Source organism: Euprymna scolopes, chromosome 7 (assembly GCF_053919585.1).
Source record: "Euprymna scolopes isolate OS-2025 chromosome 7, ASM5391958v1, whole genome shotgun sequence".
Lineage (NCBI taxonomy): Eukaryota > Metazoa > Mollusca > Cephalopoda > Sepiida > Sepiolidae > Euprymna > Euprymna scolopes.
The window spans coordinates 12913658-12939738 of NC_136488.1; positions in this window are offsets into that span (position 1 = coordinate 12913658).

Genomic DNA, 26081 nt, shown 5'->3' on the forward strand with positions numbered 1-26081 from the left:
TGTAGATCGAAATGATGGAAGTTAAATAATAAAATAATATAATATCTTAATATAACAAAATATATAGATACATTACTAAAATACTAAAAGCAAATATTAAATAAACCAGGATATGCTAATAAGGTATATATATATATATATATATATATATATATATATATATATATATATATATCAGAATAGTACTATATTGATATTGCATTGAGTTATATATAAAAGTAGAAAAAAGCCATATCACCTATGACTTGTTCAGAAAAAAAACCCATAGCATCTATGAATTATTCAGAAATCATATATAAAGTAGATATAATTATTTCCACAGTCAAACAACGTCGCCGCTCACAAAAACTATAAAAGCCAACAACCTGGAAGACCAAGACTCGAGTTTCGTCCTCATTTGGGCTCATCAGTTAAACACATCTGAACTTAGAATTCGAAACACGAGTCTCTTTCATGCGCATAACACAGAAGAAAGTCGATTAACTAAAATGGATTAAGCAAACCGCGGCGAAATCCGAATAAAGAAAGAATATAGTTTGTTTCGAACAAGGGGTGTGGCCATCCAACAGAGCTATAACCCAAGCCGATGTCTCACAAGTAAAACTTTTAAACTCGCTAGGACGATATCATTCAATATGCTCACCTAGCGAGCAATTAATAACAGAATTTTCAGAACGTGAGAAGTAATATGATTATTTCCACAGACAATATATATATATATATATATATATATATATATATATATATATATATATATATGTGTTCTGAACATGAACCATAAACCAAGTGGTCAATACGAGCCTATAGTTCATAAAGACAGATTTTGTAGAATTTTATTTAATTATATATATATATATATATATATATACATATATATATATATATATATACATATATATATATATATATATATATATATATATATATATATATATATATATATATCTGAATCAGAATAGGGTATCAGATAAATCAGAACTTTGAGGTATCGGAATCGCAAAATATGTGTCTATTTTCTAATAATAAAAACGATTCTTTTAAGTGTTTTTGTTTGATTTTTTGTTTAAGAAAATCACCCACTGCTCGTATCAATAATAAAAATAAATATTTATTGATTTAAACTTCCAGTAAGACATCTATAGATTTCCCTCCTCACAAGTGTATTTTTACGTTTGAGAAAATATATGCACATTTTAGATGTGTTTTTTTTTTTTATAGTAATCGGGACAATATAACCATTTTATAGTTAAATATTTAGAGATTTATGAAGAGATCGAATCTGAATCGGTAATTGTATCGGAATCGGGAATTTAGTAAAGAATTGGTAATTGCGTCGGCATCTGAAAAAGTATAGAAATCGTCCTATCACTAATATATACATATATATATAGAGAGAGAGAAAGAGAGAAAGAGAGAGAGACAGACAGAGAGAAAGAGAGATAGAGAGATAGAGAAAGACGCAGACAGAGAGGGGAGAGACGTAGATAGATAAGTTAGGCTGACAAATATATATAAATAGAAAGACGTGTTATAGCGCTTCCGAATTAGCCAACTATCCAGCTATTTAGCTTGCTCGCTAGCTTAGCAGATAGATTTTCTTTCGTTATGGATGACGAGCTGGGTACGCACATGGTTCTTCGTTTTTTCGAAGTTCCAGAAAATTCACACACAAGACAAACACAAAAAATATTTTGCATCAATGAAAAATGAGCACCAGCACTGGTATTTCGGTGAATCGTTTTTTATCCTTCAGAATTCTTTTTCTTTCTCTGTGAAGCTCAAAGAATTCAGTAAAAGACATAATTTCCTTTGATGCTAACGTCGGCATCCTGTTACAAAACCTCCAAGACAACATTCTCAGACGCCGGTCTGAACGGATGTGAAAATAAATACAGTGTACAGACCCTATTAATAATAAAAAAAAGATTTCTCATCCTCATCCTCTGTCTCCTATCTACTAAGCAGTGGTTATCTCGTAACCTTTTTGTCTATACGGATAGTTTTCAACATGTATCTAATTAAATATAGTCTGACACAAGACCATTTATTCTGAGGTTCGGAAATTTCAGTCTTCATATATATATATATATATATATATATATATATATATGTATATATGTGTGTGTGTGTGTGTGTGTGTGTGTGTGTGTGTGTGTGTGTATTTTTGAAATGAAAATCCGCCAAGTTATTAACCTCCGCCCATTTTTTAAACTTGGGATCGCCCGATTGCTGAACATGCAATGTAAAAAGGCAATTTCCTACATTTCATCTATTTATTTTTTCTAATTTATTAATTTTGCAGACGGCTTTGAGAAAACTGATCGTACATTGCTTGCGACAAAATAACGGTTTAGACCACAAGATATACAAGCGAGATGAAGGATTTTGTTTAAATGCCGTTATATTTATATTGTTATTAAATGCTTCGACCTAACTGTTGTTTGAACTGTCACGCTTAAATTTGAAATAACATTTTCATCGCTTTTTTAATCCAACAAAAGGAGGCTGTACCTGTAAATTCACCCTCGTCCGTTCGTCCGTTCGTCTGTCCGCACTTTTCTCAATAACTACGCTTTGGAATTTTTTTTCAGATTTTGAACAAACATTAAACATGATATGAGTAAAAAAAAATAACAGAACGGATTTTCAGGGAAAACGCCCGTTGCCCCCCTCCAGGAGTTGTTTTCGGGTTAAAATGGCTAAAATTGACATTTTGTGCTTATTAAAAAGAATTTATACCTTGAACTATTATAAAACTTTCTGATAAGTTGGAACTAATTGATTTCTATATAATTTTGTTTGAATATACTTCGTGATAACTCCTGGGTGTGCCTCAGGGGCTCATTTAGGGCTAATAAAAACACTCCATTTTTGGGACTAAATACCTGTTCAAAATTTTCTGTGTATGTCTATATAGCAGTTTTGCATATTGTTGAACTTAAATTTAAATCTGTTAAAGCCTTGAGGAATTTTGGGACTAACTGTGGGGGCAAATGCTGAACTTAGTCATTTCTTTTTTTGCATGGTGCAAAACTCTAATTTATATATGTCAAGGCCTAAAACTGCACCGTTTCATTTTCACCAGTCAGTTCTCATTGGTCTGTCATGATTTCATTTAGAAATAGCATGTTCGTTGGTTGTCACGTTGAAATTTGTAATACTGTTTTAGTCGGTCATCGATTCCCGTAAGGTTACCGAAGTTAATCTATGTAGATCCTTGCTTTTACCAGATGGGGTGCAATTGCTAAACGTTAGGAGCTATGTGCCATCTTTCAATGAGATACCGATACAGCTATAGACCGCTTCTTACTTTTATATTCTCTGTAAAGTTCCTCCAGCGGGGGAAGCCGGGTTAATATCACACTTGTTATTTTAGTTGGTTTTTATTGGAGGTTATTCTTGCATGTGTAAGTTCTGAATAGCATGTCCAGCGCTAATCGTATAGATTGCAGAGACGTAGTTTATGGATAGAACAAAAGGAAGAAAAGTAATCTCCCCCTGGCAACACCAACACGCTCATCTCACATTCACATAACGGTTTCGTATTATCTTATATAACTAAACCTACGAATATTTTAACAAGTTCTTATGCTCAGCACTTCCAACCAATCATAACTGTTTTATATTCATTTTCTCTAACTTTCCCACTCATTTATAATTGCACTTAGGTTATTCATTTGTTTTCGATTTTTTGTTGTTGTTTTTTATTAGCTTTGTGATTATTATTGTTTGTTGAGGAAGGAATGTTTCCAATGAATTACTGATAAGAAAATAATGACAGGCGGAACAGTCAGCCGCCATCTTCCATCTTCTGTTATTGCCTCTGTACTTTCTTACGGAGCAAACACTGACAGGCTTCCCTCTCGTCGACTTCTCAATTAAGACCATAAACCTAATGACTTTGCACGTAACATAAAGAGACAACACTATTTGTCTATATAAAAAAATAAGTATTAACTTAATGAGGTAAATGCGGGATTCAAAAAATGTTTTTGCGTTTAAATTGATAACAGGTTTTATTTATCTATCATATAAATGGCAATTGTATGTGTGTTTGTATGTTTGTATATCCGGCTAAAACTTAAAAAATACACAATACACTATATAAAGTTGGTATCATTTTTAATCAGCGTAACCCTGTAAAATAATAGTTAAAACTTAGAAAAAAAATTCATTCTTTGGGAATCAACTAGAAATTTGTATCATTAGATGTAATTAAAAATTGAACACAATTTTTAATGTCATCATGTGTTAATGTAGCTCAAGAAAATGAGCCGACATTTTTTAAGTGAAAGACGCTAATTCCGGATATAGTTTCTAAACTTTTGTCATTTCTTTACACAAAAAATGGTGGGTGGGAGGAACGTAATTTTAGTTAGTGCCCAGCAGACATCTTAATTGTGATTTGTGATTTCCAGTAGTGCTTGAAGGCCTCCTAAATTTTGTATTTTTACTCCTCACAAAACATTATCTTCTGTGTGATGAAAAGCGCGAGTAAGTTAATATTAATCAACACCTATTTAGTTCTTTATGACCCCTAATGCCGGGTAGCACAGTTATCTATATATCAAATAGAATCAGCATAGTTACTGTTTCTTAATTTTCAAAAGCTTTTTAATACCTGTGTAGCAAATGTTCATTAGCATTCTTAAAAAGAAAGAAAGTGTATTTTAAACTGATTTAAATATGTTTATATTTAATCCTGGTGGATATTTTATTTTGGTCTAGTCATATTAAAAGGGTGGAGAAGAGTTTTTGCTCTCATACCTAGATCTCACCCACCTGCCACTTATGAACACGGGGATCAAATTTAATAAGAATCACTTTTCGAGATATATCGATATTCACATTTCAAGCGTATTCATTGGCTAATATTATCCATAATCTCCTTATTTTATAAGCGGTTAACCAACGGACAAAAAAGGGAAACATTAGATGTTTTTAAAATTATTTTTGTCTTGACAAATCAGCAAACTTTTCATTGCATCTAAATGTCTTTATTTCTTAAATGTTTTCAGTTTCTATATTTCAGAAACAATTCATGTGTTCCATTTCCCAGTAGTGTTGTAATTACATATGAGAGAGAAACGCATCCAAATCTCATTCCAAACCTCGTTTCCAAAGGCAAACATAATACATAAACATAAGTTATGTAACAATTTCCTACGACTTAATACACCTGAAATAAAATATATTCACTTTTGAAAAGCATTCGCAAATATGTAACATATTTAATAAACAAGTCTAACCCGAAGGTACCATCACATTTTACTTGACCTTTGTGTTATATTATTATATCATTCAATTACATTTTAAGTGTTTTGTGTTCGCATTCTTGATTAAGTAAAACAAAAACTCAATTATATTTCTATGAAATAAACTTCCCTTCTTTTCCTTTTACTTTATTAAGTCACAAATTATCGCATTCATACTTTTAGCTTATCTGCTGAGCTCCAATCCCTCGTCCCCCCTCACCAATCTTTCACGAGAAACGCCCGTCTGTCTGAAACTACTGTCAATAATTTTCCCCACTCTTTATCTGTGCCTAAATCCAAACGTAGATTCCATGAGCAAAGCTTCTTTCTTAGAACTGCACGCCAGTGGAACTCTCTTCCGCTTGCCTGTTTCCCACCTAACTACAACTTGGACGTCTTCAAGTCCAACATAAAGCAAACTCCTGACAAACCGCCCCCTTAAGACACTCTATCAAAACCCCCAATACTAATGATTACTACAGTACTATCTCATTGATTACTGTACACGCAATAACCCTTATCCCTGAGTTGCCTTCGGGCCTTGATAAGTGGTGACCTCCATGTAAAAAAAACATGTTTTCTTCTCGAGTCTTGTATGAACTACCAATTATCAATCAAGCAACGAACCATGAACTATGACAACATGGATAAACACGTTATTGTTAGCTTCTTGGATGGTAAAACTATCTAAACAAGTTATAGGAAATGTTATTATATCGTCGAGTCGAATTTTTGTTAGTTTAATGATTGATCATGCGCTGGATAGAACTGCTAGTATGTGTTAAATAAAAACATCAATGTTGTTAGGAATCTTAGGCCACTATTAGGCCTGTTAGTAATAATGCGACATTTATTTTCTTCTATCTGGTAGAACTATATTAACTATATTATGTATTTATATTGTTAATTTAGATATTTACTTCGTATTATTTGGATTCATCAGACTACTGTTATTATCTTGAGTGTGATTTTTACAACGTTTCGGTCGATGTAACCTCCGACATTCTTCTAGTGAATCTTGTCGCACTCGGGAAGTTTTCTGTCGAATTCGGGAATTCATGAAACGTTTTGAGAAACGTTATGAAAATCACATTCAAGATTAGAACGGTAGTCCGATCAATCCAAACACTACGAATAAACAATCCTTATCTACAAAATCAAGAAAAGTCATAACAATTGACTTGATATGATTTGGTCGTTTCAGTGGGTGAGGCGCGTTGTTTTTTTTTTTTTTTGCTATTACATAATTACATGTTCGTCTTTTTTTACTTTTGTATAATTGGCTACAATAAAAGTTTTTTTTTTCTTTTCACATCTAAGTTATGCTTTTTAATATTCTGATCTCTTCATACATGCCAACGCTTGGGCTATCTATATTATTGATAGTTATATTTATCTTCAAGATTTCGATTTATAATCATTTGATTAAATATTGGTTATTACAATTAAGATCTCATGAATGAATAAGGGTCAGTATTTTTATTTTTAAGTTGCTGAAATGTTCGTGCATTGTGTTTAAATAATTCTTTTCATGCAGAAATTATTATTTTTAATTATTCTTCAAAAATACAATGAGCTTTTACCCCCGTTTCGCAAGATTTCATTTCGTCAGAGTACCAATTCATTGACTTTGGATCGAAATATTCTTAACAGCCAATTTATCGGAAGATTAAAATCAATGACGCGTTTTGATGCAAAGCCGCAAACCTCCAGAATGATGAATCCAATGGTGCGGAAATTGTACCGCATCTACCCTTTAATCCATGTGTTGGTCCACCTGACTACCATCTATTGCAAACAATGTAACACTTTTTCTTCTGCTTAGTATGTGAAGACATTAGAATGATCGACGGTTTGTATTAAAACGAGCTAAGAAAGAGATTTTATTATTTTTATTTATTAACTTTTTGGAAGACAAATTAAAGCAAAGCTAAGTGGCAGACTATATTCAAGGGAAACCCGAAGACTCCCTTTTTATTAGCTGCTGCACCAAGGTGTAGCGGAGGATGTCATTCTATTCCCAGTATTACTCCACTTGCCCTTGATCCTTCCCTCATAATGCTGAGTGAACAACAAAGTGCCATCAAATACAATTTTTCAGTATTCGGTATGACTCGACTGAGGATTGAACACCGACCTCCCAGCATATTATCGAATACTTTTACCATTATGCTAAGTGGGCTGAAAGGTAAGGTTATGAATTTGTTATAGTTTCGTCTACAGGAACATTATTGGAAATTTTTGTTTGAGATATTTCGTGTTGAGGCCTTTTCTATGCATGGGCGTGATGTATTTGAGGTGTAACTAAACACATTTCTTTGTCGACCAAGTTTAAGTTTTTTTTGTATTTAATTTACTAGCGAGGTATGATAATCATCCTACGTGGACTTTACTCTAGAAGCAAAGAAGTCGAAGCATTGCAAAAAGATCTCTCTTCAGCTTGGACTCCCTAAAAGTATTTGATGTCAATAATAGATCCTCTTGAGAATGTCTCAGTGAAGATCACATAGGCCTGTCAGTTGACTGCCTTATCCTACAAGTGGGAAAGCTTTAAATCTACTCAAAAAGCAATCATACTTTATTATCTGATGAATGGATCAAGGCAAAATACTCGTAGTATTTCATTTTAAAAAACATGTTGCGTTAAGCAAGTATGCATACATATCTTCATTTATCTATCTATCTATCTATCTATATTTATTTATTTATTGATGTATATACCATAAAAATATGACCGGAGGTTAAATCTTATGATTTGGGAAAATATGAGTTTCCAAAGCAAGTTAATTTATTTCAATTAAAAATCTAGTCTTGTTTTTTTTTCACTATATCTCCCCTCTCTCACTCTCATCCTCTATCCCCTCCCCTATCTCTTTATCTTTCTTTAGCACTCTCTATCTCTCTTTCATCCTTCATTTTGAAAGCAACGAATATGGATATTTATCATTTTGATATTCATAAAAGATCGATCATACAAAATTGCCTCAGAGCTGGGTATATTTGTTGTATGACACCATGCTTTATTATAAATACGAGGGAAAAGCGAATGTACACATATCTACGGCAAAGGCTGAAACGTCGCCAGTCTTTAGTGGTATGGGGACGTAACTGGGTGGTGAGCTTCTTTCCTTTAACAATGACAAGAGACATTCTCAACCAGAGATTGTCATGACTAATAATACGCATGCGAGAGAGTTCTTCGATAAACGTAATATTTTCAGGCAACGTGAATCCGAACACATACATGGAGGACATTGAAAAGCTTCTGCAAAGAAAGTGAGCTCCCTTTGCTATGCTATTAAATTAATCGCTGAGAGTATCCTATATCTTTACAAAGCTAACATTCACTCATGCATGGAGTATTGGTGTCGTATTTGGGATCGTACACCTACCACAACTATTTTCGTTTTTGACAGAATCTATAAAACAGTCTCAAATTTAAAATGTCCCACAGTATCAACCAAACTATAACCCTTATCCCAACGCCGCAATGTTGCATCCCAGTGCATGTATTAAAAAGACTTTTAATGCAATATGCTCTGACGAACTCATAGCATTACGCCTCCATCGACGTAAATATTCTTGACTAATTTGACAAGCAGTAAAATCACACCCCTTCACGTTAAGGAACTCTAGATGACGGAGAGCCTTCTACTCTAATCATTTCTCGAACTGCGAGACTTTGGAATCACCTCCCTCCTCCTGCTTACCTGACTGTTTTGTTTTACTGCTGAATCACTATTTATCAAAGCCTGAAAGCCACTCGAGAATAAGAGTTAATGAATATAAGATGGCACTCTAGTAATCGTTAATGATTTAAATTAGTAGCATTTGATAATTTATGGGGACGGATCGACAAGAACTTGTTTGCATTGGATTTGAAGGCTGCCATATTGTATTCAATCGGGAAACAGTTCAGTAGAACAGTGCTCCACAGGCGGACAGTTCTGGGAAAGAAGCTTTGTTCATGGAATCTGCGTTTAGATTTAGGCATAGTTAGAGAATGGGGCGGGGATTCGCATATAGTTGTTGTAACTAGTCGAGTGTTTTTGTGAAAGTTGCAAGGGGGAACCATAGATTAGAGTTCAGTCGAGCAGTCGAGTTCAGTCATGAAAATAACGATAGAGTAGACAGCCACGCAACATATCTTCTATGAAAAAGTTCGCAAGAAATAGTAAAGAGCATTACTTATTAGATTTCGAAGCCGGTTTTGAACTCTATCAAGGCTGGATAGGTCGTGCCGAGCAGCTCCTACCCATATGTGGCAACAATACTATATTTTAAGCCGTATCCAACTCTTATACACATAGACTTTACTTAGATGCAAAAGTTTAAATTTAATAAAACAGACATCTCGCTTCGTAACTCCCCGCATAGTGTCCCTTGTAGATATCGTCTCACATAGAACCCCCTTACGTCCGAGTGGTGCTGTACCTTGTTTGGGGTGAATAAGAGTAAAACAAGTGATGATATATAATCTATTTCCCTTTTGAGCTACATCTCGGCATCCCTATAACATGCTCTTTCCACCCGCCAATAGTTTTGTAGCTCCGTAACAAAAATTCAGAGATAAAGAAGGTAGTCCAATCAGAGTTTCTGTTTGCGTTTTTGTTTCTGTGTTATACAATACGGGAAACCTTTGGGATAGGCGATAGAAAGAATTTGTAGATTTTTGTGATTCGAAAATACCTTTTTGCGAATGTCGGCCGCTTTTTCTTCTCAAATGGCACACTTCACTCAACCACTTATCCAGGGAGATAACTAAGTGCTTATAGAAACTTCAGCACCTCACTTAAAATGTGTCATTTCAATTGCAGAATATTGTAATAGAGGCGGTGAGGTCGATCATCAGTGAATAAACTATAAGAAATGTGTGTTCAATCCCAAACCAGGTCGCCGGTATCTTGTAAATAATTATATATTTTGGAATAAAGCAGATATATATATACATATATATATATATATATATAGAGAGAGAGAGAGAGAGAGAGAGATAGAGAGAGAGAGAAGGTGAGAGGGAGAAAGAGAGATAGACAGACAGAGACAGAGAGATAGAGAGTAAAAGAGAGATAAGAGGAAAGGGGGAAGGAAGGGAGAGAAAGACGGATCTATAAAGAGATAAAATGGGAGGAAGATGAAATTAATGAATTGGTGTATGTTCGTTTACATGTTCAAAGAATTTAATACAAAATACAATCAAGTATAGTGTACGATCGTTTCAAAGACGATACCGAATTTATTTAGACATAATATCTTCATTAGAGCAAGGGGAAGAAGATGGGGGGTAATGACACTAAAATTATTATACATTTGCAGCATTAAGGGAGTTTATGTTTAACATTGAACTGATGGGTAACTGAGAAAAATGATAATAAAAATAAATAACTAATTTATAATATTTTTTATCACATTTTCACCCCAAACAAGGCAGATTGCCACTTTGGTGTAGTGAGCTACTATCAGGGGCAACAACTACTGGGGTACTATGTAGGGATTTGGGTAGCAAGATGTCGGTTTACGTTACAATTGAACTTCTGCACGTCAATATAGTTGGGGAAGCATGGATCTGGAATGGAATTTCAGAGTCTAGCGGTTCTGGGGAAGAAACTATTGGAGTAGAAAGATCTTTTATATGTAGGGATCTTTACTGTGTGGGGTGGGATTTAGCTGCCTGTCGGGTTTGTCGAGGGTGTCTACGTCGTGGGGGCACAAGTGTCTGCAGTTCGTCAGAGCATTCACAATTAAAATACTTGTAGGACAGGCAGAGGGATGTAACATTTCGTCGATGGGACAGAGGCTGAAGCTTAGATGCCAGTTCAGGGCCTATCAGATTGGCGACTCTTTTTTTAACATTTTCTAGGAACGAGAGACTAGTAGCAGATGCACCAGCCCAAATATGACAGCAATACTCCTTACATGGGCGAATGGTGGCCTTATAGAGGTACAGGATATTTTCGGCTGTTAGTTTTCTAGCACAGTAGAGGGAGCCTACTTTCTTCGCCGCGGCCCTGGCAATGCTTTCAATGTAATTGTTCCAACTCATGTTTTCATTGAACGTAAGGCCAAGGAGTTTGAAAGATGTACTTTCAGATAAATAGTCGTTGGACATTGCTATTGATGGTAGAGAAGGTTTCTTGTAATTATTGATGAAACTAGTTTAGTCTTAGCGACATTGAACGTGACCATCCATTTTTGTCCCCATTCCACTACAGATTGGATGTCATCCTCTAGTGTTTCTGCCATTTCTTTAGATATGTGTTGATTTGTTTTCCTGTCGTGCCTGTTATAGAGTGTGGTGTCATCAGCATATATACCCATCTCAGAGGCAATTTTGTCGGGGAGGTCATCGACATCAAGGTTAAGCAAAAATTCGAAAAAGCGGAAACTATTTCATCTAATTTCGGACATGTAAAGCATAAATGCCTACTTTGAAAATTTTCCTAATCCATGCTATGCATTTGGCTTAAACGCTTCTGCCCGATTTCTATTTCCACCTGTCACGTTAAGTAATATATGTATTAGTATAACATGATTTGAAACATGTATGGATTTCTCAGCTTTGACCTCCTTTGAAAAACGAGATGTATGCTTTAAAATTAATATGAATTAAAAAATATCGAAAAGTGTCTTTAAAGAAACAAAGAGGAAACAACTTCTTACGGACTGACAAAAAGAACACCCGAACCCCAATGTCAACAGCCCACCATCCTCCTCTCCTCAATAGATTAGTATCTTCATATCACAAAATTAATATGAGCGTAGACGGCAGACGGTTAAAAAAGGTCACGAATGATCTAATGTTAAGTACATTTTATTTGTCCATTTTGTATGAAACTATTTTCTCTTTTTTCTTGCTTTGACATTTCTTGCTCTTTCACATTTCCATTGAAACAGCGAAAGTCTGCGTTATACACGTGTTATCGTCAAAAGCACAAAAGCAACTAAGTCGCCATTTTTTACTTGTCAATCGACCGAAATCTACAAAGCATACACATCCTAGTCAAGTAAGTTACGATTTTACCTACATCCTCCAAAATACAGACAGGAGGAGCAGAGAGCAGAGAGAGAATTACAATATAGTCAGAAGAGAGACGATCCGAAAACACGACTTAATCCAATCCAGCATGCATCTGTTTGGAAATTGAAATTATAGCTATGATAAAAATAATTGATCTTAGTTCTACTTCGCATGTTGTAAAGGTCCTTTATTTTATTCATATTATAAAAGTCCTTTATTTCAGCGTCTCCAAGTCAAGTGCCACCACGGAAGAAGCAGAAAAAAACAAAAGGAGTTAAAAGTTCGCTATAAAGTGTCTCATATTTATATGTTTATTGTTTGTTGTATGTATGTAAATGTTACCACTGCATTGCTGCTTCGTATTTTATTGTAAACATAAATAGACATACGCATTGATAACCAGTATGCACATTATATATACACAATGACCACAAAGCGTTATTTTATACGCACATGTAAAGACACGAACAATGATTAGTTGATAACGTAGATAATTATATATACACAATCACAACGACGAGTTAGAATATTCTTTTCATTATTTTGACTCTCGATTATGTATCAGTTAATATCTTATATGTTTTCAAATAGAGTGGTGTGGTTCTCGATTGATTAACAGTGTCTAACTGTGTCGGATATATACTGAAGAGTCCACACAATGATGAAAACATTCTCTTATCATAGTTCTAGTTATTATATACATAATGTAAACACACGGTATTAAAAGTTATATAATACATCGAATAAACTGCCGTAATATTCTTGGTTATCATGAAATGAACAGAATTATACGTAACAATATAATTAATTCTTAATATTTTTCTTAATTTGGAATACATAATATATTTTCAATCACAAACACAAAATCAGACAGACACTGTACTCAGATATGCATGTATTTATCTGTTTTTAAACGCGTGTACATATGCAATTATGTATGAGCAGACAGAAGTAAACATAAACTGGCACAGTCAAACCGTAGCATATATTTTAGTATGTGTGTGAACAAGAGAGAGAGAGAGAGAGAGAGAGAGAGAGACATGGAGACAGGGAGACGGACAGAAAAAAGGAAGAAACAAAGATATGCAAACGCACTTTTGGATATCAACCATGAGTTTAGACTTCGTGCATTCGGAAGTCGATGTTTTGAACGTCTGTTCACCAAAAAAAAAAAATTGACAAATTTGAAAACATCTAACCCCCCCCTCCCCACCTTTCGCCTGCTTATCACAACTCAACGCACGAATTCTGTTTTGTTAATTTCTGTTTGATTAAATCTAAATAGCCACGGATGCTAAAAATAAAACAACACGCAGTTGTTTAGATCCTTGTATTTTTTGCAACCTGAAGCAAAAAATGACCATTAGATAAATAAACATGAGCTATTTTTCTAAGTGTGAACTAAAACGTATGTTTTCACTTAGTGCACGTTAAATTACCTTGAGGGCAAAACGAATAAAATAACCTCATTTATTTTACTTATTATTTTTACACGTTAACATCATGCTTCAATTTTCTCTCTTTACGAAGGACAAACTGCATTTTCAGCACGCCGATTATATATATATATATATATATATATATATATGTGTGTGTGTGTGTGTGTGTGTGTGTGTGTGTGTGTGTGTGTGAATAAAAAGGAAAAACCTAAAAGAGTAAAAACAAAAATAGAATCAACGTTTCGTCCCTATTTCAGGGGACATCATCAGCTTTTTTTCTCTCCAGAACAGAAAGAGAACTGAACTTCTCCTCTTTCGCATGTGATATATAACCGTCTTCCTGTACATCCTCGCCTAGAAATCCTGATGATGTCCCATGAAATAGGAACGAAACGTTGATTCCATTTTTGTTTTTACTCTTTTAGGTTTTTTCTTTTTATTCACATAACGTCTAAAGCATCATTTATATTTTGCTTTATTTTATTCATATATACATATATATACACACACACATATATATATATATATATATATATATATAAATGTAAATTTGGTTCGTTAAAAGTGAATAAAACCATATTTCTACGTTACCAATTTATTTGAAATTTTCAGACAATCCATCTTTAGAGTCGAGGAATGTTTTTATGTTATTAAAATAAATTTACCTCGCGAATTATTAAAATATTAAATATAATAAATATATTTTTGTAACCGTTAGTGCGAATCTGCTTTGTTGATAAAACTGAACTTCCGGTTCGATTCATTTCACAGCCACGAATTAACGAAACGAAGTAGTTTTCATTTTCTGTTTACTCGATAAGTAAAAAAAAAACAAAAAAAAACATAATTCATTTGTTTATCTTCCAAAGTTTTTAATTTACACATTTTTTCTTTATTATATAAGGCAAAAAAAAAGTTTGTCGCTTGCTTTTTGAGTTTTTTTTTTGTTTTTTTGTTTTTCGATATATTAATCTGTAAAGTAAAGGAATGTTTGCATGTTATTAAAATAAATTAAGATCATTAAGATCGCAAATTTTAAAAATCTATTTAATAAAATAAAACTATTTTTCGTAACTGCGGGACTATTCGCCATTTCCGGTAGAAATTAGCCTTTCACGTGCACCACACGTGGACGACTTTCGAATTACATTTAACTTTCTAATTAATAGATGGGTAAAACAAAATCCCTATTTTTTAAATTATATAAATATATATATATATATATATATATATATATATATATTGTACTTTAACCTTGCAATTGAATAAAAAAACATATAAAACTTTAATTAAACTTGGAAATACGATTTAAAAAATAGCGTGGTCCGGTAAGTGCACTAGCATTATTTGTTTATCTTAAAATAGCATCCATTTTTTTCTATCGAATTTATTTGCTGTTTTTATTGAAAACTATTTTCTCCCGGATTTTTGATAAAATTTTCCATGCGTGCGTCTCACGTTCGTATATAACAAAAAAAGTTTTTGTAGATTTCGGTGTGCTGAAAACGAATCTGCAAACTGTTTCCGTCACAAAATATAGTTTTTATGATATGAAGAAATTACTTTTTCGAAAAGTAGGCGATCACTTTTCCATGTAAATTTAACTTAAAATAAGCACCCACTTAGCATCATTTGTGTATCTTATTTTTTTTATTTTTAAAAGCTTTCCTTGCGAAGCCTGCCTAAAATAAATTTGTCTAATTCTTAATTTCTTATTTTATTGGGGGGGGTAAATATGAAGAATTACTCCACCCTCGAAAATTCCTTTAAAATTACCACTCTTAAAGGTTTACCGTAACGTTTATAAATAAGGCAAACGAGTAGTTTCCAAGATATGAAGAAATGTTAGTTTAAAAAAGTGGAAGATCACTTTTCCAACGTTTATAATTAAGGCAAACGAGTAGTTTCCAAGATATGAAGAAATGTTAGTTTAAAAAAGTGGAAGATCACTTTTCCATAATAATTTAACGTAAAATGATCACCCACTTTTTGGCCACGGTTGTTTTTTCAGGGGGGGGGACTTTCTTTTTACTCTTGGAAAATCTTCTAAAATTACCTGTTTAAATTGCAAAATGCAAAAGAAATCAAACAAAAAACTTTTTTGCCAAGAAACACACAGATTTTTTTTGTAGATTTCGGTGTGCTAAAAACGAGTCTGCAAACCGTTTCCGTCGTAAAAAAAATAGTTTTTATGATATGAAAAAATTACTTTTTCGAAAAGTAGGCGATCACTTTTCCATGTAAATTTAACTTAAAATAAGCACCACTTTCTAGCCAGCTGAGAGAGGGTGGGACTTTTCTCATGTTTATTGGCTAAACAGCTTTCGCTTATGCTCGCGCGTAGCATAAACGAAGGCTACGGCTGTGAAATGGAAAATAGTCCCAGAGTTCAGGGGTTATTACCATGCAAAAGAAATCAAACAAAAACATTTTTAGCCAAGAAACACACAGAAAAATGCCCCTCTCTCAGGTGGTCAGGAAGTGGGTGCTCATCTTAAGTTAAATTTACATTGAAAAGTGATCACCCACTTTTCGAAAAAGTAATTTCTTCATATCATGAAAATTTTCTTTTTGCGACGGAAACGGTTTGCAGATTCGTTTTTAGTACACCGAAATCTACAATAAAATATTTCGTTATATACGAATATGAGATGGGCCTTAAAGTAAAATAATACCGGATTTTTGGAGCAGATTTGTCATTTAGTTGTACAAATATCCTCAAACCAGGTAATCACTAAAAGGGACTCTTAAAAGTCGTCACCTCTATCGAGCAAAAGTTTAAAACCACTGATTATATGTCAGCCTACGTCACAGTAACATATATTGAGTGAGTTCCTAACAGTATTTTGTATAGTTTTTTTAGTTTAAACTCATTTTCACAAAGTTTCCCCAAACTTAATGTGTCTGATACAGTCTGCCGCCATTTGTATTTTTCAAATATACCGATAAACACTGCATGTTTTTGAACCGATTAAACATTATACATTACATAAAAACACTACAATCTTATCCAGTTAGGTAGAACATTTAATTTTCTTCCCTTTGATAACATTTATTTGTTATATATTTATTTTTGACAACTTCTTTGTATATGTGTTTAGTAATACAAAACCTTTTCATTTAATGTAACGTTTAGTCGGCTCGAAAAACTGTTTATCGGTTTATTTGAAAGCTACAAATGGTGGCGGACACTGTTGATTACGTTAAGTTTGAGAAAGTGAGTTAAAACTAAAAAACTACACAAAATACTGTCACAAACGCACCGATTATGTCAGCCTATGTCATGGTAACATATATTCGGTGGGGTTTTGACACTGTATTCTATAGTTTTTAGTTTTCAACTTACTTTCCCAAACTTAACGTATTCAACAGAGTCTGCAACCATTTCTGTTTTTCGAGCCGATTAAACATTTTTCATTACATAAAAACACTAAACAATTATCCAGTTAGGTAGAAACATAACTTACCTTACCTTTCATTTATTTGTTTTTGACAACATTTTCGAATCTGTGTATAGTAACCCTCCCCCCATCACTCAAATATCAATTACTAACTCACATTTTTGTATACAGAAAAAAAAAAAAAAAAAACAACAACATTTAGCGTTTCAACATTTTTGCTACGTTCAGCTTTATCCACTGATTGTTGGTCGAGCCCAAGCCATGATTGACGGTAATCCCGAGGATCAGGATCCATTTCTGCAAGAGTAACATTTTTTTTCATTTTCGCTTTTTTTTTTTTTTTTTTTAACTTTTTGGAGTGTACTAAGAATATAAGAAACATGCATTTTCTCTTTTTTATTAGAATTTTCCATTACACCAAATTGAGCCACAGCAATGTGTGGCAGGGTACAGCTAGTATATATATATATATATATATATATATATATATATATATATATATATATATATATATATATATATATATATACGAGCATTTCAGCCCAGCATTGTCCGGGTGCTTGGAGGTGTAGGTTGAGTAAAAAAGAAAAGTGGTAGTAGAAAGGCAGGCCCGAAGCCGTACCGTGAAGGAGGAAAAGAACGGGAAAATCGCGACGTCTTTGCTGTTACGACCACCGTCAAACCGGGAATGACGTAGGTTTTAATTAAGGCTAGACAATCGAAAAGAGGGGATGACTTTCGAAAATATCGGGGAAAAAAGCGACCCCTCCCTGTAGAAAAGTGCCCAGTTGAAGGTGAAGAAATTAATGTTTTTAGCCAATTTTTCGGTATTTTTCTTCTGGATGCTCAAGCTTCAAACGATATTAATCTTGTGAAAATCCGTCACCTCAAACGTCTATTTGCAAACATACATAGATACATTTATATATTGATAGCTCAAATTTTCTACCCAAACCGATTAAAAAGCTTACCCTAACTCTGAATACCCTTTATGTAAAATTTCAAATGTTTAAACCAGAAATTGTCTGAGTAATTTGAGACTGCAGAGGTCAATTTTTTTAAACTTTAACCCCTATTAAGGCCCCTTAACATTTATTGTTTTGGACTCAAATCAAATTAAAAAATTAGATCCATGTCCAAGGAACCTATATGTAAAATTTCAATTGTTTATACTCAAAATTGGCGGAGGAGTTTGGTAGAGTTCACAAAGGTCAAATAGTTGAACTTTGACCCCTTAACAGCCAAATTTCTTGCCGATAACAGATAAGAAATATTTTTTCAAATGTCAATACCCTGTATATCAAATTTCGAGTCTTTAGACTTAAAATTGATAGAGTTATTGCGTAGGGAAATGTACGCAGACACATAGACACAGACAGACACGTTCACTTTTATAGATATACTAGCATTTCAGCCCGGCGTTTTCCGGGTGTTTGAAGGTGTATGTTGAGCAAAAAAAAGCGGTCAATTTTTATAAATTTGACCCCTATTATGACGCCTTAACATTTATTGTTTTGGGCTCAAATCAAGTTATTAAGTTAGATCCTTATCCAATGAACCTATGTCTAAGATTTCAAGTGTTTAGACCCGAAATTCTCGGAGGAATTTAACTTTGACTCCTTACCAGCCAAATTTCTGGCCGAAAACCGATCACATAGATTTTCCCAAATCTCAGTACCCTGAATATCAAATTTCGAGTCTGTAGACTTAAAATTGAGAGAGTTATTGCATAGATAAATATACATACACAGACAGACACACAGACACAAAGATACACAGAGACGTTGACTTTTAAATATATATATATATATATAGAGAGAGAGAGAGAGAGAGAAATATATATATATATATATATACATACATGCATACATACATACATCCATAATATATACATATAAACACAGACACAGACACACACACATACATACATACATACATACATACATATATATATATATATATATATATATATATATATATATATATATAACTATTCCAGGTTAATATGATTTAGGGTAAACATCCAATGAATTTTACGAGGGTCCTACAATAGTGCTTAAAACAAAGTAGAACAAGACATACTTTTTTATTTTTCCTGCATAAACATTTAGTTATCTCTACACCGTCATGAGTATATTTCAGTCATCTAGTTATACGCATAAATATGTAGAGAAATAATCAGGCGATGTTGCTTTTGCAAAAGTTCAGTCCTTAATTTAACGACTGAACTTTTGCAAAAGCAACATCGCCTGATGTGTCACTAGTTATTTATAACTAGTACAAATAATTATTAAAGTTATTCTTTTAATCCATAGATTTTCAATGAATTACACACCTCGTTTCCGATGAGATGTGTCATTCATTGAAATAAAATTGAGATGAGCTATTCATTAAAATGAAATTGAAATGATAGCAAAATAGTTGGTGGTGATTATTCATTTTGCAAATTAGCAGATAAATTGAAAATTACAATTGAATATTAATACTATTATTTAATAGGAACTAACTAATATTTATGGTATTATACTATCTGTGATCCTACAGAATCTCAGTATTTCATTTAATATATATATATATATATATATATATATATATATATATATATATATATATATATATATATATAAAAGGATACAAAATCCGACGATATGAATTTTAAAGGGAAAGGAACAAAAAAATGTTTCATAATTCGTCTCTTCAGCAAATTTTATTCTAACGAATGTTTTCAAATGTGAAGTATATCCTTTCAGCTTCCAGTTCGTGTCAGATTTTGGGAGATAAAGTGTGAGTGAGTTCCCTGTAGACTCAAAAACTGCTGGGTCCATTTTTATGAAATTTCACATAGTTTATGTGTCCTTCAGTGTTCTTAAATTTTTTTATCGGAATGTCTTCGATAAGTTCGATGATAATACATGTAAATAATGAAGGAACAGGCGATTTTAACCAAAGTTAACACCTTATACAGCCTAACATCACACGTGCATTTGAGAAGTTTTATTACGCCACCAGTCGAATAGCCAGACATATAAAAATTAACAGGAGATTCTTTGATGTGATAAGGGTATGTTCAGAATGACTGTTTCTGCTTAGAGCACAACTAAACTATGATGTATGCGTGTTTCATTTTAAACTTTAACTGAAGCCACTATAACATCACAAACAGTAAAGTCAGGCATATAAAATTCACAGTAAGTTCTTCTATATGACAGACGCACGTTCGAAATAAATGAGTTTGTTTAAAACACAATCGAAGCATTATACTTGACTGTTTTATTTTAAACTTAAATCAAAGACATGCATAAAAATAATTTTATAAAATTAACCTTCGGTTTGGTAAAGTGCAACGTAGACTAGAATGTATTGTGAAGTTAGTCTCTGAGGAGAGGCATGTGAAGCTTCCTCCCGATGCACCGCGATGGATCCCCAACTAGAGCAGACAATGGATCGATTGTATTTATAATAGGCGATTCACCGATTTCGATAACAATATAAATATGGGAATGTCAAACATTCGTTGATCATCATCCAATCCCGAATAACGTTAGGTGTTCCTGCTAGTACATATATATGTGTGTGTATATGTATATATGTGTGTGTTTATATGTGTGTATGTATTATATATATATATATATATATATATATATATATACATATATATATATATAATGCAAATTCCTATTTATCTACTTGTCTTTTTTTCGTTTATTTTATTGTATTTATTTATTCATTTAATCAGTTATTTATATTATATTTTATTTATTCATTTAATTAGTTATTTATATCTTATTTTATTTACTATATTAATTTTTTATTTTTATTATTTTTATCACTTATTTATTGTTTATTTATTTATCTATTTAATTTATTTCATTCTTATTTCCTTTCTATAGGATCACATCTTAAGGCACATGTTAGAGGGAACCGTTAAACTTTAAGTCTGACACGTGAGACGCTATCCGTTAATCGAAACGTCAATTGTTTTAATGATTTGAACAGTTCGTTTATTTGCAAATCACATAAGGTTAGCCTCACTCCAATGAAGGGAATCGGTGCGCATTAAAAGCTATCGAAAGTTTGGTCCCGATACCGTGTGTATTCTCTCCTGATGAACTAACGTTATGTGGAAACCGAACTATAATACTTCACAGTTAAAAACAGCCTACAACTAATTTACGAATGGAATAGCTATAACGATCCATATTTCTATCCTGAATATCCGACACTAGCTGAAAGCTGAAGGAATATACTTCACACATGAAAACAGTCGTTAGAATAGAACCACTTAAACAGACAAATAATCAACCATTTCTTTTCTTCCTTTCCATTTTAAAATCATATATATATAAGTTGCGATATAGATATCACAGTTTGTAGAAGATACGTTAATTGGGGGGGGTCGCTAGATTTTTTTTTACTTTAAAGTTAAGGGGTGAAAGTTAGATTTGGCATTTATATCGCAAGGTAACTGGTTTCACGCGAAATTTCTTCCATAGTCAAAAGTGGAATACATCTATATCGTAAGGTATGAAAATGTATTTATGGCAATTAAGCTACAGAGAACTGTCCCGCTTTCCTCCTTATAGGGAATCGTCAGGCTAAATTCATGCCATTTATGTTTCTGAATGTTGTTATATATCAACGTGGTGGCTATTTTAGTTGACTAACTAATCAGATTAATTAATATTTCCTTTTACATGTTATTGTTTTCATAGCTGAGTTTCTCTCAAACCATTCAGCTGGCACTTTATTTGACTTCTCTTTTGTGCGTGGATGTGACTTATCCCTTTTGTGAACGTGTAGGAAATGCATGTGGCTTTATTTTAACACATGTGAGATGGGAACAATTAACTTTCTATTTATTTTGTGGATCCTTATGATTTATGTGTTGGTTTAGTTTAGTTTTAAATTTATTCAATTATTTTATTCCTTTCTACTTTCTTATTATGCATTGCTATCCTAAATTAAAGTGTATTAAAGTGCACAGTTTAGTAGGTTTAATTTTTACAGTTTAGTAGGCTTTGGGGATCTTTACATTTAGAATTACAAACTTCTCATCTAAATATAATCTACACGAGTCGTCTATTTATATCTCATCTATTTTCTATTCGATTGCTTTCTTTGAATTCCTAGTAATGGGCTGTTATTGCTATTTTAGGTCAGTGCTTTTGGTTTTTAAAGTTGGTATCTGGCTTTTACATTAAGCGAGTTATCTAAATATAGTAATTCTTGTTATTCAGACGTTTGTTTTGTTCTTGCGTGGTTTATTTTATTTTATTTTTTTTGCAGTAACTGTCGGGCAGTTTTAAGTTATTTTTATTTAACAGTTTGTGCAAAAGATTAGTTACAATAGGTTTTGTATGAGATTTTAGCATTTTTTTTTTTGCCAAGTGTAGTTTTTAGCATGTGATTATGTATCGGTGTAAACCAGATTATAAGAATGTTCTTACGATTTTTAACTTTTAAATTCAGATGAATACATCACGGCTAAAACAAAAAATTATTGATCGAAATAAGCACCATCAGAATCAACACACATTCGCCAACGCAAAACAGATGTATATGTTTGGCTGGTGATTCTCTGGCTATTAAAATGGGCAGTTATTTCATTTATCAATGAATACGAGACACTTTATTTATAAAAAAGACGTAGTTTATTGTACGATATATTTAATATACACACTTCAACACAATTACGGGGTTTCTGGTAAGGGGGTCGCAAACTGTGTCAATTTGTGTCCCGCATCTGTCCGTCTCTCTGACTGTCTGCATGTTGCTTTGTTTCTCTCCTCTTTTTATTGATATCTCTTCGACATGTTAACCTATTTCCTCGCCAGCTTGTTATTGCACTTTTGCTGGCTTTCGGTCTGACCCATGACCGACTGACGTCATGGATCTAGGTCGCTACAAATCCCTGGATTCCATTGTTTATTTTCATTTGCCTGGATGTTGCTTAGATCACCTTTGTCCTTAGAGTGATTGTTCTTTGATAGGCTGGAATTTACATTGTTTATTTTCCTGCTTGCTTGGACACAGTTCGCCCGCACCCCTCCTTAACACTTCTCCCTTTGCCACCAAAAATATCTCATATATACATATAATAAATTTCTCCAATAATTCTAGAATTCATGTATGTTTCTTTTATTTTTCAAATTTATTTATTATTTTTTTGAAGACGACTTTTCCGTTAATCAATAAGTCATTTTGACTAGTTTTTCTTGCCCACTACTGTTAATGGATTTTAGTTAGTTATTTTTCTATTGTTTTTTTCTTTTTTTCCTCCGTAGGCATAATTTAACATTATTAACACAAATCCATTATCACACACACATACGTTGTTTTTTTTTTAATTCTTTTCTCGGGGTCGCTCTCAATGTATGTTTGCGTTTCTTTTTCAAATAACATCGATGGTATGTTCACCCCAATTTTAAAATTGACATTAAGGCAGCAGACGTCCGATCGACTATGCTTGCTTCTGCTGAAGTTACTTAAATTTTCAATACCATTCAAATTACTTTGTTGAAACGGGAAGCAGCTCTATCTTTTCCTAAGACGTCAGTTGCTTGAACCATGGAGATAAGGGATCTTTTATTTTCCCTTTTATTGAATAGGACGGTGTTCGCAGTTTCCTTAATTTACTTAAATAAAGAGTATTTTTCTCACCCATCCTTAACAGTTCCCTCTCTCCTGTTCTTCCTCCCCGCTACCAAACCTCTACTAACTCTATTTACGATAGGTTGGTCCCTATTCCTACTCTCGTGCACTGCATACGACGTATACGGACGGTTGATTTCGTCTATATTGGTTGCACGTCCCGCCGTCATGCTCCGTGTCACGATTTTTCGTTCCATCAATGGTACGTCAGATTCCTCATCCGACCCGTCTCGTTGATGACGACTCTTCTGCATTCGATAATCAGTTTCATCTGTGGCTGATTCGCTGTCTGAATCAATAGATTCCTTTGGAAAAGACAATGCAGCTTTTATTAACAGCCTAGGTGTAGTGGGAATCTCCCACTCCTCCATTAACGCTGTCCTGATATGCGCCTTCGTTACAGAGCTCGTTAATTGATCCATCATTCTATATGAGACTGGAGCAGTCTTTTCGATTACTACGTAGTACGCTTTCCACTGTACATCAAGCTTCCCTCGCTTTTGGTGTTTTTCTTATAATACACCAAATCAACAACCTTAAATTCGACGGATTTTGTTTTCTTTTTAGATCTATCTATCATTTTTTACTAGCATTCTTTACATTATTCCTTACTAAAGGAAAGGTTCGATGCATTTCCTGTAGAGCGAGTTCGTGATTCTCATCCCCATAGTATACTCTACGGGGTCTTAGAATATTGTCCAACGGCAGGAAAATATTTCTATTGTAGAGTAAATAATAAGGTGAAAATTTCGTCGTTTTGCTTACATGGAACCTGACAGTCGTTTACATTTGATTCATGTATATGTCCCACGACTGTTCATTCGCCCTATTGTCGTCGCTGGGACGCCATGCATCGTTCTGTGTAATCTTTCGACTTTGTCGTTACTCTGGGGTAATAGAACGACGTGGTCACATGATGCATATTGATGTCCTCTAATGCCTTTTTCATTATGTTGCTTATGTTCTCAGGCCCATTATCCGTAAAAAGCTGCAGTGGTGCCCCGAATCTTGGAAAAATCTCATCAATCAACGGATGAATCACTGTTTCTGCTTTCTTATTCGGAACTTCAAAAGCCTCAGGCCAACCTCTGTACATATCTATAAAAGTCACTATGTATTGGTTACCTGATAGAGTTTTGGGGTTAGGCCCGGACACATCCAACGCTAGGTTAGCGAAATAAAAAGGAAGCAAATCGTTTTCTAGCATTTGAGGTTGCTGTTTCCTCAAATGTCTTCTTTGTCACGGAATACATTTACCTATGTATTCGTTTATTTATTTAAATAAACCAGGCGTGAAACGTTTTTTCCACGCCCATGTGACAATTACCATAAAAAGTAAGAATCATAAAATATCCATTATCAATCATTGTTTCAAAGATTTCGAACCATCATGAGTTAGAAACAAATAATAACCATTATCAATCATTGTTTCGACAATTTCGAATTATCAAAAGTTAGAAACAAATAATAACCATTATAAATCATTGTTTCAACAATTTAGAACTATCAAAAGTATGAATCAGAATAATAATCATTATCAATCATTGTTTCAGCAATTTAGAACTATCAAAAGTTAGAATCAAATAATAATCATTATCAATCATTTTTTCAACAATTTAGAACCATAAAAAGTTAGAATGAAATAATATTCATTATTAATCATTGTTTCAACAATTTAGAACTATCAAAAATTAGAATCAGAATAATAATCATTATCAATCATTGTTTCAACAATTTAGAACTATCAAAAGTTAGAATTAAATAATAACCATTATCAATCATTGTTTCAACAATTTAAAATTATTAAAAGTCAGAATCAAATAATAATCATTATCAATCATTGTTTCAACAATTTCGAACGATCTAGAGTTACAATAACACAATATCCATTATAAATCGATTTTTCAACAATTTAGAACCATCAAAAGTTTGAATCAAATAATAACCATTATCAATAATTGTTTAAAAAATTTCTAACCATAAAAGTTAGAATCAAATAATAATAATAATCAATAATTTTTTAAAAAATTTCGAACAATCAAAAAGTAGAATCAGAATAATAATCATTATCAATAATTGTTTCGACGATTTCGAACCATCAAAAGTTAGAATGAAATAATAACCGTTATCAATCATTGTTTCAACAATTTCGAACCATCAAATTTTAGAATAAAATAATTACCATTATCAATCATTGTTTCAACATTTTCGAACTGTCAAAAGTTAGAATAAAATAATAACCATTATCAATCATTGTTTCAACAATTTCGAACCAGCAAAGGTTAGAATCAAATAATAACCGTTACCAATCATTGTT